The following is a 14,180-nucleotide window of genomic DNA, read 5'->3' as shown; positions in this document are numbered from 1 at the left end:
GGTGCTCCCTCAGCACGGAGGGCTTCACGGAGGTGGGGGGCTTTGGATCGGGGATCCCCAGCGGGCACCGGCACACGGGCGTGCTCACTGTGCCTTCAGCGAATGAATGAATGAATGAACGGACAAACCAGCGAACAAATGAACCGCGGGACTCCATTCCCAAGCCTGGAGCCGTGTTTGTATGCTTCATTCTTCCCTTGGTGCCCTTGACAGTCCCGGAGAGTGGCAGGATGGTCCGTGGCCATGTGGCCCGGACCCCACGGTGGCCTCCCCACTCCCCACGGGGGCCTGGTGCCCCGGCATCCACCCTGCCCCACGCGACCACAGCAAGAGGACGACTTTCCTCCTGGGGTCATTCCTGTTACTGGGGGCACCGAGCCAGGGTCTGGGCACCCCGACGACGACCCCGCTCTCGGTGGTGGCCGTCCTGGACAAGCCTGGACAAGGCTCAGTCCCAGCTCACCCCGCACCACGGCCACGCTGTCTTCCCTCCTCCGGCTGCGCTCCACTCTCCGGCGTGGGAACGGAGCCGGAGCCGGAGCCGGAGCCGGAGCCGGAGCCGGAGCGGGGGAGGGCTGGTGCCTCCCCTCCCCACACCCGCCCTGGCAGGGCTGGCTTCCCCAGGAGCGGGACACAAGGCCCTGCTGCGGGGCGTTGCGTCGGGTCCCTGCTCTGTCCTGAGACCCTTGCTCGTTGTTGAACAGGGAGCGCTGGAGCCCGCCCCGCTCCCAGCCGGTCCCGACCCTGGGGCACCTTCTCCTGGGCGGGCAGCAGAGCCTCTCCTTCCCCTGGAAGGCAGTTGCCGGTTCCTGAGCACAATCCCTTCTGACGGCATATCAGGACGTGCACGAATAAAGGACGGGAAAAAAAGGAAGACTCCAACCTTTCCTGGGGAACACGGAGGCCCGTGTTAGCTTCGACATCGGGTGTCCATGTGCCTTTGCCAACACAGACGAACAAAGCCACGCGGGTTGCGGTGACAGCTTCCAGGGGGCCCCCCGAACGCCCTGCCCATGAACTTCGCTTGGGGACACTCAGGGCAGAGGGCCGGGTGGCCACCCTCAGGCCTGAAGGCAGGGGGCGCCTGGAGTCCTGGGGGCCGGCCTGGAGGTCTGGCCACCCTGCTCCTGCCTGCGGGGCGTAGGGGGAGGCTGGGGGGATTCACTGGGCTGTCCTGTGCCTCAGGGTCCCAGCTGCAAGCTGGAACCCCCGGGGCACCCAGGACGCCACCGGTAAATGAGAGCCTGGTGTCTGAGTGCTGGCCCCAGAGCTCTCTGCGGAGGGCCCGCCCCGCATGTACCCCCGAGGCGGACGCTCAGGCGAGGACAACCCTTTCTCTCCACTGCGATCTGGTCCTCCCTGCCCTCCCTCTGTTCTCCCACGGCTTTCCCCGCACTCGGGCGGTGGCCCCCTTCCGACACCTGAGAGCGGGTGGATGGGGCCTCCCCAGGCTTGGCTGTTAAGGCCTCTGTTCTGCAGACGGTGGCCTGAGCCCCCCGCCCCGCAGCCGTGGGCAGTCTCGAGTCTGGGTGCTGTTCGTCCCAGGCAGGTGGGCCTCTGCCTCCCAGGCTGGACCCTCTCCTGATCGCCGGCACCACGACCCCTGTGGCCTAGACCACCCCCCCCCCCACTGCCCATTTTTCTTCATGGATCCTCCACGCTGAGTTCCCTTCTCCCCGCGCCCAGCTCAGGGCTCTCGGGGGATGAGGCTTACGGGCCTGGCATGAATAAAGTGCCCCGCGCTCAGCCGTCCCCCCCACTGACTCTATGACCACCCACGGGGCCTGGGGGATGGGTATCCTCTTCTCGTGGCAGTCCGGTGGCAGTTTGGGACGGGGACAACTGGAAGCCGTCCCGAGCCAGGAAGCCAAGTTGTCCTCTGCCCCTGGAAGGCCACGGACGGGCTCGCGTTTGTGGTTGCCGGGCCCCTGCCGACAAGCCCCGGGTTCCAAGATGGCAGCCCAGGGTCTGTGGGCCTGGCACCGGTCGCCCCTCGCTGGGTGGCTTTCCTTGGGGTATGAAGCTCGATGGCATCAGGCCAGGGCATGCCAGTGGCCAGAAGCTCTGGGCATCCTGGCCTGAGAGCCATGGGGGTGAACCAGGCATGCCAAGGCTTCCGCGCTCCTCCACGCTCCCCTTGGTGGGTGGTGGTGGGGGTGGCGATCTTGCTGGAGGCAGCGCTCCGGTTCCCCTGGCTCTGAGAAGGAGCTTCAAGGACCAGGGAGGTCGTGAGGCTGAGAGAAGGTGCCCCAGGAATGTCCATGTGGCTGTCCAGCCTCCGCGGCCCCACGCCCAGTCACCCCTGAGCTGGCCTGCCTGTGGCCTCGTCTGCAGGCCCGACTGTGGTCTGGCTCCCCGGCTGCCCGAGGGCGGCCCCCACACAGCCCCTCTGGTTCTAGGCAGAGCCACCCAGGGCCCCTCCGTGGGCTCTGGAAAGATCAACAAACAGCCCGGAGCAGCGGAAACATCGCCTGCTCTCCAAGTTCAGACAGACGGGCCCGGACAGAGAGGGACCCCAGACGGGGTCGCCTCCGTGAACAAGGTATAGCCTGTGTGTGGGGAGCTGAGCAGACACCCTCCGGCCACCGGGAAGCTGGGACAGACAGACGGCGTCTGTGCCTAATGGGGCAGAGCAGGAAGCAGGAGCCTCCGCGGAGCCTGCCCAGCAGAGGCTCCGGGCCCGCCGCACCGGCAGGGAGGAGGGAGCCGGGAGGCAGGAGAGGCCTCGGCCCTTGCCTCACCGGGGGACCCTGGCAGGGCCCTGCCTGTGGGGTCTGGGCTTTCACTGAGCCGGCTCCAGGCGGTTGTGACCAGGGCCCCCTTGCACAAGCCTCTCCGGCTGGGGACGGTGCATCATGTTTGATCAAGAATTGGCCTCCTGATCTGGATCCTCAGAGACTGGGAACAGCTGGTATTTACTGGGCCGTGTTCGTCAGGCAGGCTTCCCGGGGCTTTTCCTGCCACATTACCTCGTTGGCTGCCAAGCACGGATGAGCTGGGCCTGATTACGGTTCCCACTTCAGAGGTGGGGAAACTGAGACCCACAGAGGCTCCGCAGCAGTGCCAGGGAGAAAGCAAGTCTCTGATCTGCCCCCCCCTCCCCCAGTGCGCAGAGCCTGGGGAGGCCCCTCCGGGGACGCTGCCCTCCGGGAGCTTGATGATCTCTCAGCATGTGCTTCAAGAAGAAGGAACGAGAACTTTACAAAAAGCTAGAAGAGCACCTGGTATGAGCACCTACTCTGTGCCGGGCGAAGATTCTCCTCCTCCTTAACGTCACCACCTCCGGCATTGCTTCCAGCATCACCTCCAACATCGCCTCCAACACCTCTAGTACCACCTCTAACATCACCTCCAGCATCACCAGCATCACCTCCAGTATCACCAGCATCACCTCCAGCATCACCTCCATCATCGCCTCCAGCATCGCCTCCATCCCCTCCAGCGTCACCGCTAACATCACCTCCAGCATCGCCTCCAGTATGACCAGCATCACCTCCGGCATCACCTCCATCCCCTCTAGTACCACCTCTAACATCACCTCCAGCATCACCAGCATCACCTCCAGTATCACCTCCATCACGGCCTCCAGCATCACCTCCATCCCCTCTAGTATCACCTCTAACATCGCCTCCAGCATCGCCTCCAGCATCACCAGCATCACCTCCAGTATCACCTCCATCACGGCCTCCAGCATCACCTCCAGCATTGCCTCCAGCATCACCTCCATCCCCTCTAGTATCACCGCTAACATCACCTCCAGCATCGCCTCCAGCATCACCAGCATCGCCTCCGGCATCACCTCCATCCCCTCTAGTATCACCTCTAACATCACCTCCAGCATCGCCTCCAGCATCACCAGCATCACCTCCGGCATCACCTCCATCCCCTCTAGTATCACCTCTAACATCGCCTCCAGCATCGCCTCCAGCATCACCAGCATCACCTCCGGCATCACCTCCATCCCCTCTGGTATCACCTCTAACATCACCTCCAGCATCGCCTCCAGCATCACCAGCATCGCCTCCGGCATCACCTCCATCCCCTCTAGTATCACCTCTAACATCGCCTCCAGCATCGCCTCCAGCATCACCAGCATCACCTCCGGCATCACCTCCAGCATCACCAGCATCACCTCCGGCATCACCTCCATCCCCTCTAGTATCACCGCTAACATCGCCTCCAGCATCGCCTCCAGCATCACCAGCATCACCTCCGGCATCACCTCCATCCCCTCTGGTATCACCTCTAACATCACCTCCAGCATCGCCTCCAGCATCACCAGCATCGCCTCCGGCATCACCTCCATCCCCTCTGGTATCACCTCTAACATCGCCTCCAGCATCGCCTCCAGCATCACCAGCATCGCCTCCGGCATCACCTCCATCCCCTCTAGTATCACCGCTAACATCACCTCCAGCATCGCCTCCAGCATCACCAGCATCACCTCCGGCATCACCTCCATCCCCTCTGGTATCACCTCTAACATCACCTCCAGCATCGCCTCCAGCATCACCAGCATCACCTCCGGCATCACCTCCATCCCCTCTAGTATCACCTCTAACATCGCCTCCAGCATCACCTCCAGCATCACCAGCATCACCTCCGGCATCACCTCCATCCCCTCTAGTATCACCTCTAACATCGCCTCCAGCATCGCCTCCAGCATCACCTCCAGCATCACCTCCGGCATCACCTCCATCCCCTCTAGTATCACCTCTAACATCACCTCCAGCATCGCCTCCAGCATCACCAGCATCACCTCTGGCATCACCTCCTTCATCGCCTCCATCATCTCCTCCAGCATCGCCTCCATCCCCTCCAGCGTCACCTCCAGCATCGCCTCCAGCATCACCAGCATCAGCTCCAGCCTTTCCTCCAGCATCACTTCCGGCAGCACCAGCGTCAGGCCGGTCCCACGGCCGCACACCTGGGGACCCGGTGGGCAGGAGGTGACGCATGGGTCTTCGGAGCAGAGCCCCTCTCACCCTCCCAGCACTGCCCCGGATAAGGATTTTTGTTTAATTTTGCCGATGAAGAAAAGGAGGCTGGAAGCTCTTCCCCGTGTCTGTCTGACCTTCAAGTGGGGACAGAGGCCGTGGATGTCGTGTTGCTTCCACCTCCCCTTGGGAGGCGTGCCTTCACCAGGGCCTCGACTTGCGGTGACCCGAGGTGTGCTGGAGCTGAGCACAGAGCCCTGGAAGCTGTCTCCCTTGTCAGCTGGGTGTTCGTGCCTGACCAAGCCGTGTGCTCCTCGAGGGGCTTCGTCCTCCTCGCCCCTGAATTCAGGGCTCAGCCCGGGGCCTCTGCACGCCGCATGGGTCTTGCTGGGATGCACGGACAGGAAGCTCCCTGCAACCAGCACTGCCACCGGCAAACTGGCTCCCGAGTAGGCCCTGACCCCTCCACCCAGTCTGTGGGTGGGCTCCACCTCCAGGAGCCAGGCGGCGGCAGGGGGACACCTATAAGGATATGACCATGTCCTTACATCCGACGGAGATGGTTCTGTAGCTTTCTGCCCGTGGCTCTCCTTCATGTGTGCCTCCGTCCACCCCGGCCCATGTGACACCAGCCAGCCTGTGGGCCGTGGAAAGAGCCCGTGCCTGAAACTCCTCCTGTCATTGTCTGGACGTCCCTTGAGCTTGGTCCTCTCCCACGGGGTCCAGGAGCTTGCATCTTGTGTAGCAAGGCCCCGAGGGAAGCAGACCCCCTTGGGGATCTCACTAGGAGGGTGTGCAGGAAGGTGGGAGCAGCAGTGACCCAGGACAGGGGGCACGAGTCAGGCACCCTTGGAGGAGGTCCCGGTCCACCATAGATAAGCACGTCACACCTGCTCTCCAGAGCTACATCCCTTTCTCTGAAAAGGAGGTGGAGTTCACAGTGGTCCCCTGCTACTGTAGGTGTGAGGATTCAGGCTGGCCACGCCTGTTGGGGCTGAAGAAATGTCAGTTGCTCCAGAAACGTTGCCCCTAACACCCCCAGCACCCTGCCTGGAGTCTCCCAGGGTCCCTCGTCATCAGGGAGGCCCCCATTCTCTGTCCTGGAACTCCACGTCCGCTCCAGGCTAATCCCTGTCTGTCTTTCTGCCCTACGCGCTGCTCCCCGCTGTTTCTAGTAGGGTGACAGCTTGTCCTGGTCAGCCCTGGACTTTCCCGGGCTTGGCTGTGAAAGTCCCACATCTGGGAACCCCCCTCAGTCCCCACAAATTGGGCCTGGCCGGTCACCCTCATCCCCTGGGGTGTGTGACGCCATCCTCAGGGCTACTGAAGGCCGCAGAGGACACTGTCCCCCTTTAGCCCCCAAATGCACGCCCACCCCTGCTTGGGTATCTGACTTCTGTTGTGAGTGCGACTCCCCCACCCGGCGCCATTTCACCACGCCCCGCTCAGCCCTGGAGGTGGTGGGGGTTGACACGGTCCCCTGGGACCCCAGTAAATAGGAGAGTAAGTGGCTCAGGTAACAAAGGTCCGGGGTCCCCTTTGTTAAGTGGAGAAGGGAATCGGATTACACACAGATTTTTACTTTTATTTTTTAAAGATTTTATTTATTTGTTTGACAGAGAAAGAGAGCAGAAGCGGCGGGGGTGGGGGGCAGGAGAGGGAGAAGCAGGCTCCCGCTGAGCAGAGAGCCGGATGCGGGGCTGGATCCCAGGACTCTGGGATCATGACCTGAGCCGAAGGCAGACACTTAACCCACTGAGCCACCCAGGTGCTCCACGTGCAGATTTTTATCCAGAGAATTCTCTTTCCGGCTCAGCCCCCAGTGGGAAGTCGTGAGCCATCTCGAACAGACCCATTCGAGGCACCCTCTGTGTATGGGGCAGGGCAGAGGGGGCAGGTGCTGTGGGGGTGGGGCCTCAGCCACCGACCGGGCAGGGCAGCCAGGACTCCAGCCATCTCTGGCTGGCCCCAAAGTTTACATAGTTTTTCCGACCCTCCCCCCACCTGACCCCCAACCCCAGCCTGCCCTCCTGCCTCGTCCTTGCGGCCCTGCCCTTCCCTACCCCCTGGCCTGAGCCCACAGCAGAGGTGGCCCTCGGTCCCCATCCCGCACCTCCCGCAGGCCGTGTGGGTGCAGCAGGTCTGACGGCTCCCAGACAATGGCCAGCAGGAGCCTTTGGAGGCTCGGCATCCCCATCTAGAGGAGTCCCCCTGGGGGGACATTTCAGAGGCAGAGCCGATAAGATAGTGACGGTGACACCTCCAAGCGTCCAGGTGACAGGGAGGGGACAGGTTGAGGTGGGTCCCACGGGCGGAGTGTGCATGTGAAAGCCACACCCTCTTCCTTCCTTCCTTCCTTCCTTCCGCGGCTTTTTACTGTAACACCCTTTCCCATTTGCTGACAAGCTGCCGGATGGAGGGGAGCCCCCTCCCCAAACTCTAGACCCTTGTTCCCAGCTCCCCAAGGGCTCGTGCTGGCCACACTCACACTATCGCTTTCTCTCCACGCACGTAACACATGTGCACATACGTGGTCTCTGCGTGTTACACGCAAGCCTGTGTACACGCACATTTTCCCCCTGATCATTTGAGAGTACACTGGAGGCACAGGGTCCCTTGGCCGCCAGACACTTCGGTGCATTTCTGAGAACAAGCACATGCCCTTACACAACCCGGGACAGGCCCTCGACACCAGGCACCGATACGGTGTTAGGAGCGAGTCCACCACCCGTGTTCAAACTCGGTTCTGTTTGGCTGTTTTTCTGCCCGTGCAGGACCCAGGCCCCGCTGAGACCCAGTTGTCCCGTCTCTCTAGTTTCTCGGAGTCTGGACCAGTTCCTCAGCCTTATTTTGTCTCCGCATGACCTTGACATTTTGAAGAGGGGGAGGAGCTATTTTGCAGAGCGCCCTTGCCTCACCGGGGCCCGCCGGTCTGTGCTCACCCACTCCGCCGCCCCCGATCCCTCCCCCGCGCTACACCCTGCAGTCGCTGCCCACCAGCTGGCCCAGGGGTGAACGTGGGACGACCTCCTCCCCTCCTAGGCCTTTGGGGGCAATGCGACCACCCCTGAGACTCGTGGCTGCTCACGTGCGCAGGACCCCAGGGGATGGGGTGCTTCTCTCCCCGATCCGGGAACCTCTGAAGGCTGTCCCCAAGGGCGATCACGGGCATCTGCAGGCAGGGTCCCGACTGGGCCCACAAAGCCCTCTGGCCCCCTTTCCCACGCTCTGCCAGGAGGAGACGCCTCAGCGCTCCTCAGACCCCACAGCACCCTCCTGGGGCTCGCCGACAACCTCCCACCGCAGTACTCGGAGATCCTCAAGGCCACCCCGGGTGGGGCCAGTGGAGACAGCTCCAGGCTGCTCGGAGAGAGCCCAGCGCTGGTGAGGACGTGAGGAAGAGGTTGTCGCCGTGGGTCACTGTGGCTTCAGGACTCGCACCCGCCCCCCCGGCTCACCGCTCGTCGGCCACGTGACCGATGGCGGACCCGCCGCCCCCTGCGCCCTCCGAGCTGCGCTCTGGTTCATCCTCGCGCTCGGCCGGCCGGCCGGTGGGCACATACTCCAGGGAAGCCCCTGCCGTGAGCCGGGCTGGGCCCAGGGTCAGGGTACGAGGGCAGCTGGGGGCCCCTGTGTGCTTGCAGTGGGAGCGCCTGGCCGGCAGGGCGGGGTCCCTCTGCAAAGGGCTACCTCACTCTGCGGCCACTTCCTCCCCTGCATGGGCTCCCAGCGGCCTCGCAGGCAGGGGTGCGGTGGGGCGGGGGTTGGGGGGTTGACGCTCGGCACAGCCAGGCCCGGCGGGAGAGCGGGGGAAGGAACGTGCCCTCCAGCGTGTCCTGTCTCCTCCGCGGTGGGTGACTCGGTCCAGACTGTGGGTTCTTCCCTGCAGGGTGGCCGGGGCTGCCTCCCTACGTCCACAGGCCTGGCCTGCTCCCCCAGAGCTGCGACATCCCCGTGTCCCCAGAGTGTGCGTGAGGCTCTGGACCTTGTTCAGGTGAGGAGCGAGTGGGTTGGGGGAGAAGGGCTTCCTGGAGGAAGGGGTCTTGTCTGAAGAGTCGGGCGGCCGGGGTTCCATCCCGCCTCTGCGTCGCCTCTCTCTGTCCCCGGCACACCCCTGCCCTCCTCTAGCTTGAGGTTCCCAGCCAGCAGCCCTGTCCCCGAGGCTCAGGGCCCCCTCACTAGCTGGTGGGCCCCAAGCCCATCGGGTGAGCTGTGGGGGGCAGCGCCCCCCTCCCGAGGATGCAGGGTGGGGCCCGGTAGAGGCGCCCCAGTGTCCTCTGTGTTGGGCCCGTTCTTGGTGCCCCAAGCTCGATGCCCAGTGTCGTAGCTCCAGCCGGGTTTGGCCTCTCTGTCCTCCCCAGCCCGGCGGGTGGACAGGAGGGCGGTGGATGCGCCTGGGGACGGTCTCGGGGAAGGGAAGGGACAGGTGGCCCAGTGTGTGGCAGGTCCAAGGTTGGATGACGACGAGGACGACGATGATGGAGAGGAGGAGGAAGCTCGCCCTGTGCGTGGCTCTTGCCACAGGTCTGCCGGCCCGGTCTCCCGGCTCAGGGCGCGGCTGCCGACACCCCGGTGGCCCCGAGCGGTTCTCCGGCCGCAGCTCCTGACCCCGCCGGCGCCCAGCCCTGCTCCGACCGCAGGAGGACGAGAGTGTCCCGGCCACTGACGGAGGCTCCTCCTGGCCTTTCAGGAAAGCGAGTCTGCAGGTCAACCCCCGCCAGCCCAGGCCCCACGAAGCGTGGCCTCCCTGGCTGTGGCCTGAGGAGCTCAGGGAATGTCAGTCCAGGCCCTGCCCGCTCTGCGGGAGGCAGCGGGTCCACCGTGGGTCCCTGACTGCCCAGGCCACACTGCATATCCCAACAGGCCACCGCTTCACTTGTCCCCCACCCTGGAGGGTCCCCATCGCTGCCCCAAGGGTCTCTGGGAAAAGGCCCTGGCCATGGGAGTCCCCGAGGGTGCAGGGAGAGCCCTGCCCTTTCCGCGTGGCCTCTGCAGGACATTATGTCATCCCTCATGGGGCAGCTCGGCCCCGGGCCAGCGGATCACACTGGGAATGTGCGTCTCCCTCCTCCGGGTCAGGCGGGCAGAGAACCAGAAACTAGCAGGTCCCACGGCCTCGGTCCCCACCTGTGCTGTTCTGGGTGGTCTGGGGGACAGACAGACCCTGCAGGGGACCGAGGGCCCACCCAGCCTGGGCACGGGGGTGCTGGCCCACCCAGCAGAGGCGGAGGCTGGCGAGGGGGGAATGGGATGGGCCGGCCCCGCGGGCTAAGCTGCGGGAACTGCAGGAAACAGACGCACCCGGAGGAAGCTGCCGCTGGAAGAGCGTTGGGCCTGGCCACGTGCTAAGGTGCCCCCCCCCCCAACGGCAGTGCCAAGGGGTGGGGCCAGGAGGAGCCTCAGGGCCTGATGTGCTCCTGCCAGGGCAGAAGGAGCTGCTGGGAGCAGCGCGCAGGGAGCCCAGCCTGGGTCCCCCGACCTTGGAAAGGGGCCAGGGCCTGGGTGGCAGCCGAGCGAACAGGGACAGCTGGGGTCCTGTCCTTCCCGGGCCACCAGCCTGCCATCACCCCCGAGGCTACATACCTGCCGTCCATAGCCCAGCCCAGTGTCCCCAGGACGGGGGTGGGTCCCGGGAGATCGGGGTCAGGCCCCAGTGCAGCCACCACGTCCCAGGAGCCCCGGTCGTGCTGTGCCTTCACGGTGCTTCTCTCCCTCGCGAGGGCGCGCCCTGCTTCCGTTTGTGCGGCGACACCCCCACCGCGTGCGTTTGCTGGAGCTGCCCCAGGCCAGGCCCCCCAGACGGGGCTCACACGGCAGACACGCCCCGCCCCGGTTCCGGAGACCGACGCCTGGGGTGTCAGCGCGGGCAGGACGGGGTCCCCCTGAGGCCTCTCTCTGGTGTGCGGACGGCCGTGCTCCCCCTGGGTCCTCACGGGGTCGCCCCTCCATGCAGGTCTGTGTCCTGATCGCCTCTTCCTGTGAGGACCCTGGTCGCACGGGATCAGGGCCACCCCGGTGACCCCGTGTTACCTTGGTCACCTCTTCAGAGTCCCCACCTCCAGATATGGTCCCATCCTGGGGTGCTGGGGGTCAGGGCTCCGACACAGGAATCTGGGGCCACCCCGTGACGCTCCCTGAGGAAGCAAGAGACTGTGCCACGGGCGCCTTGCTCATCCATTTATTCCAGAGCCGCCGGCCGCGGGCCCCCTGTGGGCAGGGAGGCGGTGGGCGCAGTGACGGACAAGATGACCCCTTCCCTCAAGGGGCTTCCCGAGGAGGAAGCCGGGGAGGACGAGGCGGAAGAGGCAGGGAGTCAAACAGGAAGGGGACGGGTCCGCCATCGTCCTGGAGCCCTTTCTTCTCTTACCTCCACTTCTGGGTGTGAGTCCAGCAAGCCCTGCTTCCAGAAGCTGACGGCCTCTCGACACGGCCACCGTCGGGTCCCCCGCTGCCTGGAGCCTGGCCCTGACTCAGTGCTCAGCCCTACCCCCCGGCCCTTCTCCGCACAGCACCCTGGGATCCTAACGCGTCTATACCAGACCCTGCGGCCTCTTGCTCCACACACGCCGTGGCTGCTCATTTCCCCAGAGTGGACACATCAGTCCCCCCCCGGAGTGACCGCCACCACCGTCCGTCCTGTCTCCCGCTACTCGCCAGCCCCCTGCCGCCCTGCTCCGTCTCCAAAATCCAAGTACGCTCCTGCCCCAGGGCCTTTGCCCGGGAACACTCCTTGCTCAGACAGCCATGTGGCCCTTCCCCTCACCTTTTTAAGTCTTCAGGAAGGTCACCCTGGACCACTTCATTTAAATTGTCCTCCTGATCCCTTCGGTCCCAGATCTTGTTTCTCTTGCTCGTTGTCCTTCTGTCTCGACGAGGATGTGAGCTCCATGAGGGCAGAGAGGCTCGTGTGCTTTCTTCCCTGCCGAGGCCAGCACCAGCACATGGCCTGTTACTCCACCAGCACGGAGCCATCACGGATCTGAGTTGTTTCTTCTTTTTCCTCAACGGCTGGTAAACATTTTCCCTAAGGAGCCAGATAGTAAGTATTCTTGGCGGCGTGTGTCCCGCTCTCTGTTGCAATTACCCAGTCTGCGGCTGAAAAGCAAAGCCGTCAGCGGCAACATGGACAGAAATGGGCATGGCTGCGTGCCAATAAAACTTTATTTACAAAAGCAGACAGCGGGCCGGAATTGGCTGTGGGCTACCATTTGCAGACCCCTGGCTTATCTAGTGAACCAGGCCTGACTCCCTCTCTCCAGAGCCCTCTCCCGTCCTGGGCAGGTGCAGGGCACTCATGCACCCTCCATGTCTGTGCCATCCAGAAACTTCCAAGGCCATCTGAAGCCTCTTGAGTCCCCAGGGAGGGGGCTGGTTAGGAATGGTTCTCCCACTTTGCAAATGGCAAAGGTGAGGTTCAGCAAGGTCAGGGGCTCCCAGGGCCCACAGCTGAAAGCCGAGAAGCCCTGCCCCCCCCCTCCCTGCTTTACCTGCCCTTGCTGCCCGCCTGTGCCCACTGATGCTTCCCAAACACCTGCCCTTTCCTGCCCTGGAGTTCCACCGAGTCCAAGTCCCCAGACGTGCTCCCAGGAACGTGGAGGAGGGAAGAGCGTCTTCGTGGAGGGAATGGGTGGGTCACTTTGGGAAGCAATATCCGCCTTTCCTAGTGGAGCTGAGACTGCACATGCCGTGGCCGGGCGGTTCTGCCCCCAACCCCTCGCCCACACTCCCACGGAGAGGGTCCCTGCGGCAGCGTCCAGGGCAAGCGTGCAAACACCCTGCGCGTCCATCCGGAGCGCGGTGCTGTCGGCACAGGGTTACGGACGGTGAGGCCGTGAACGTGAACGGACCGGGGGACGCGCAAGCCAGCACGGCTGACTGGCACTGACACGGGGAGACGGGGCTCCTCGCACAGGGGGAGTGCTGGGGGGGGATCCTGGGACGGAAACACGAAAGCGGAGCCAAGCCTGAGAGCCAGGTGGGAACCGGTGTGAATGTCTTACTGTGGACAGAGGCGGCCGTTAGGAGGGATTAGCCCCAGGGGCAGCGGGGGGGGGGGGGGGGGGCAGGGTGTTCGGGACCAGCCCCGCTGCCTCTGCGCCCCCACCCCACCGCCGGCCCTCCAGCCCCCACCCTGGCGCCCCGTCCCCTCCACGCTCACGCTGGGCTTCGCCGGCCCCGGGCCCCTCGTTGTGCTCTCCTGGCCCGGCCTTGATTCTCGCGGCTGAACAAGGTGAATGTAGGGCCTGCAGCGGGACCACACCCCAAGGGCTGAGCAGGAAGGGGCGCGGGGCACAGGTAGGGGTGTGGCCGCTGGCTCCGCCCCAAGAAGGTGGGTGAGAGACACAACCACACAACCGTGCAGAGGGTGTGGGGAAGCCGAGGGCCTTTCGAAACCCTGTTCTCCCTCTTCCCAAATCTCAGAAATGCAGAAAGGCAGAAAAAATTAAAAACAAATGAGGAAAATAACCAGACCCACCCGCGCTCATCACCCTGAGCTTCCCTCCATTTCCTGGAAGAGGAGCAAGCCGCCGGAGACGGGTGCTCTGACCAAGGACTTGCGGCAGTGGTGTGCGTGCGTCCAGGTTTCCGGGTGAGCTCATCTCCCCGGCCCCCGGCGCAGTGGGCAGATCGGGCTCCCGCACCCTCTTCCCGAGCGAGAACCCCGGCTCCACGGGAGCCTCAGTTCCAGCGTCGGCCCCACGTGGGATGGAGGCCACCTCGTTTCTGGCTCCTTTCCGGTGTCAGAAGCCAGAACTCTCAGTCTCTGCATTCCTGCCTCGTGGGACTATCCCTTCCTTTCTCGCGGCCCCCAGCTCTGCTCCTACTGGATGTCACCATTCACGGGATCCCGGACACCCCGTCGCCAGGGCCGGGGGCTTGGTTCTGCTTCCATCTGGCCGAAAGCAGACCACGTTCCGATGACGACATGCGTTCACGGTTCACTGTCCCCTCGTGAGGTTGATGCTGTATTCGCCCTCGTATTGACAGACAGGGAAACTGAGGAGCGGGGAGGTGGGTAATTCATCTCCAAGGGCACCGCTAGCAGAGGTACAGAAGGGCAGAACTCGAATCCAGCTAACTCCAGAGCCCAGGACTTCTCCACGGGGCTCACAGCTCCCAAAGGCCCCCGGTGCTGCCAGCGAAGGTTGTCAAATAAAGGGCGCAGTGAGGTGTGGCCGCATCCCCGTGGGAGAGAAGCGTCTAGGAAGAAATGAGCAGCATACGCTTTCTCCAGTTCTCCAT

The 14,180-nt window shown here is 64.0% G+C and overlaps 1 pseudogene; it reads right to left on the bottom strand.

Moving 5' to 3' along the window:
* Positions 1–7,007: 7,007 nt before the first annotated feature.
* Positions 7,008–14,180, bottom strand: LOC116599379 (annotated as a pseudogene).

Source organism: Mustela erminea, chromosome 9 (assembly GCF_009829155.1).
Source record: "Mustela erminea isolate mMusErm1 chromosome 9, mMusErm1.Pri, whole genome shotgun sequence".
NCBI lineage: Eukaryota > Metazoa > Chordata > Mammalia > Carnivora > Mustelidae > Mustela > Mustela erminea.
This window is presented reverse-complemented; position numbering and strand designations above follow the sequence as displayed.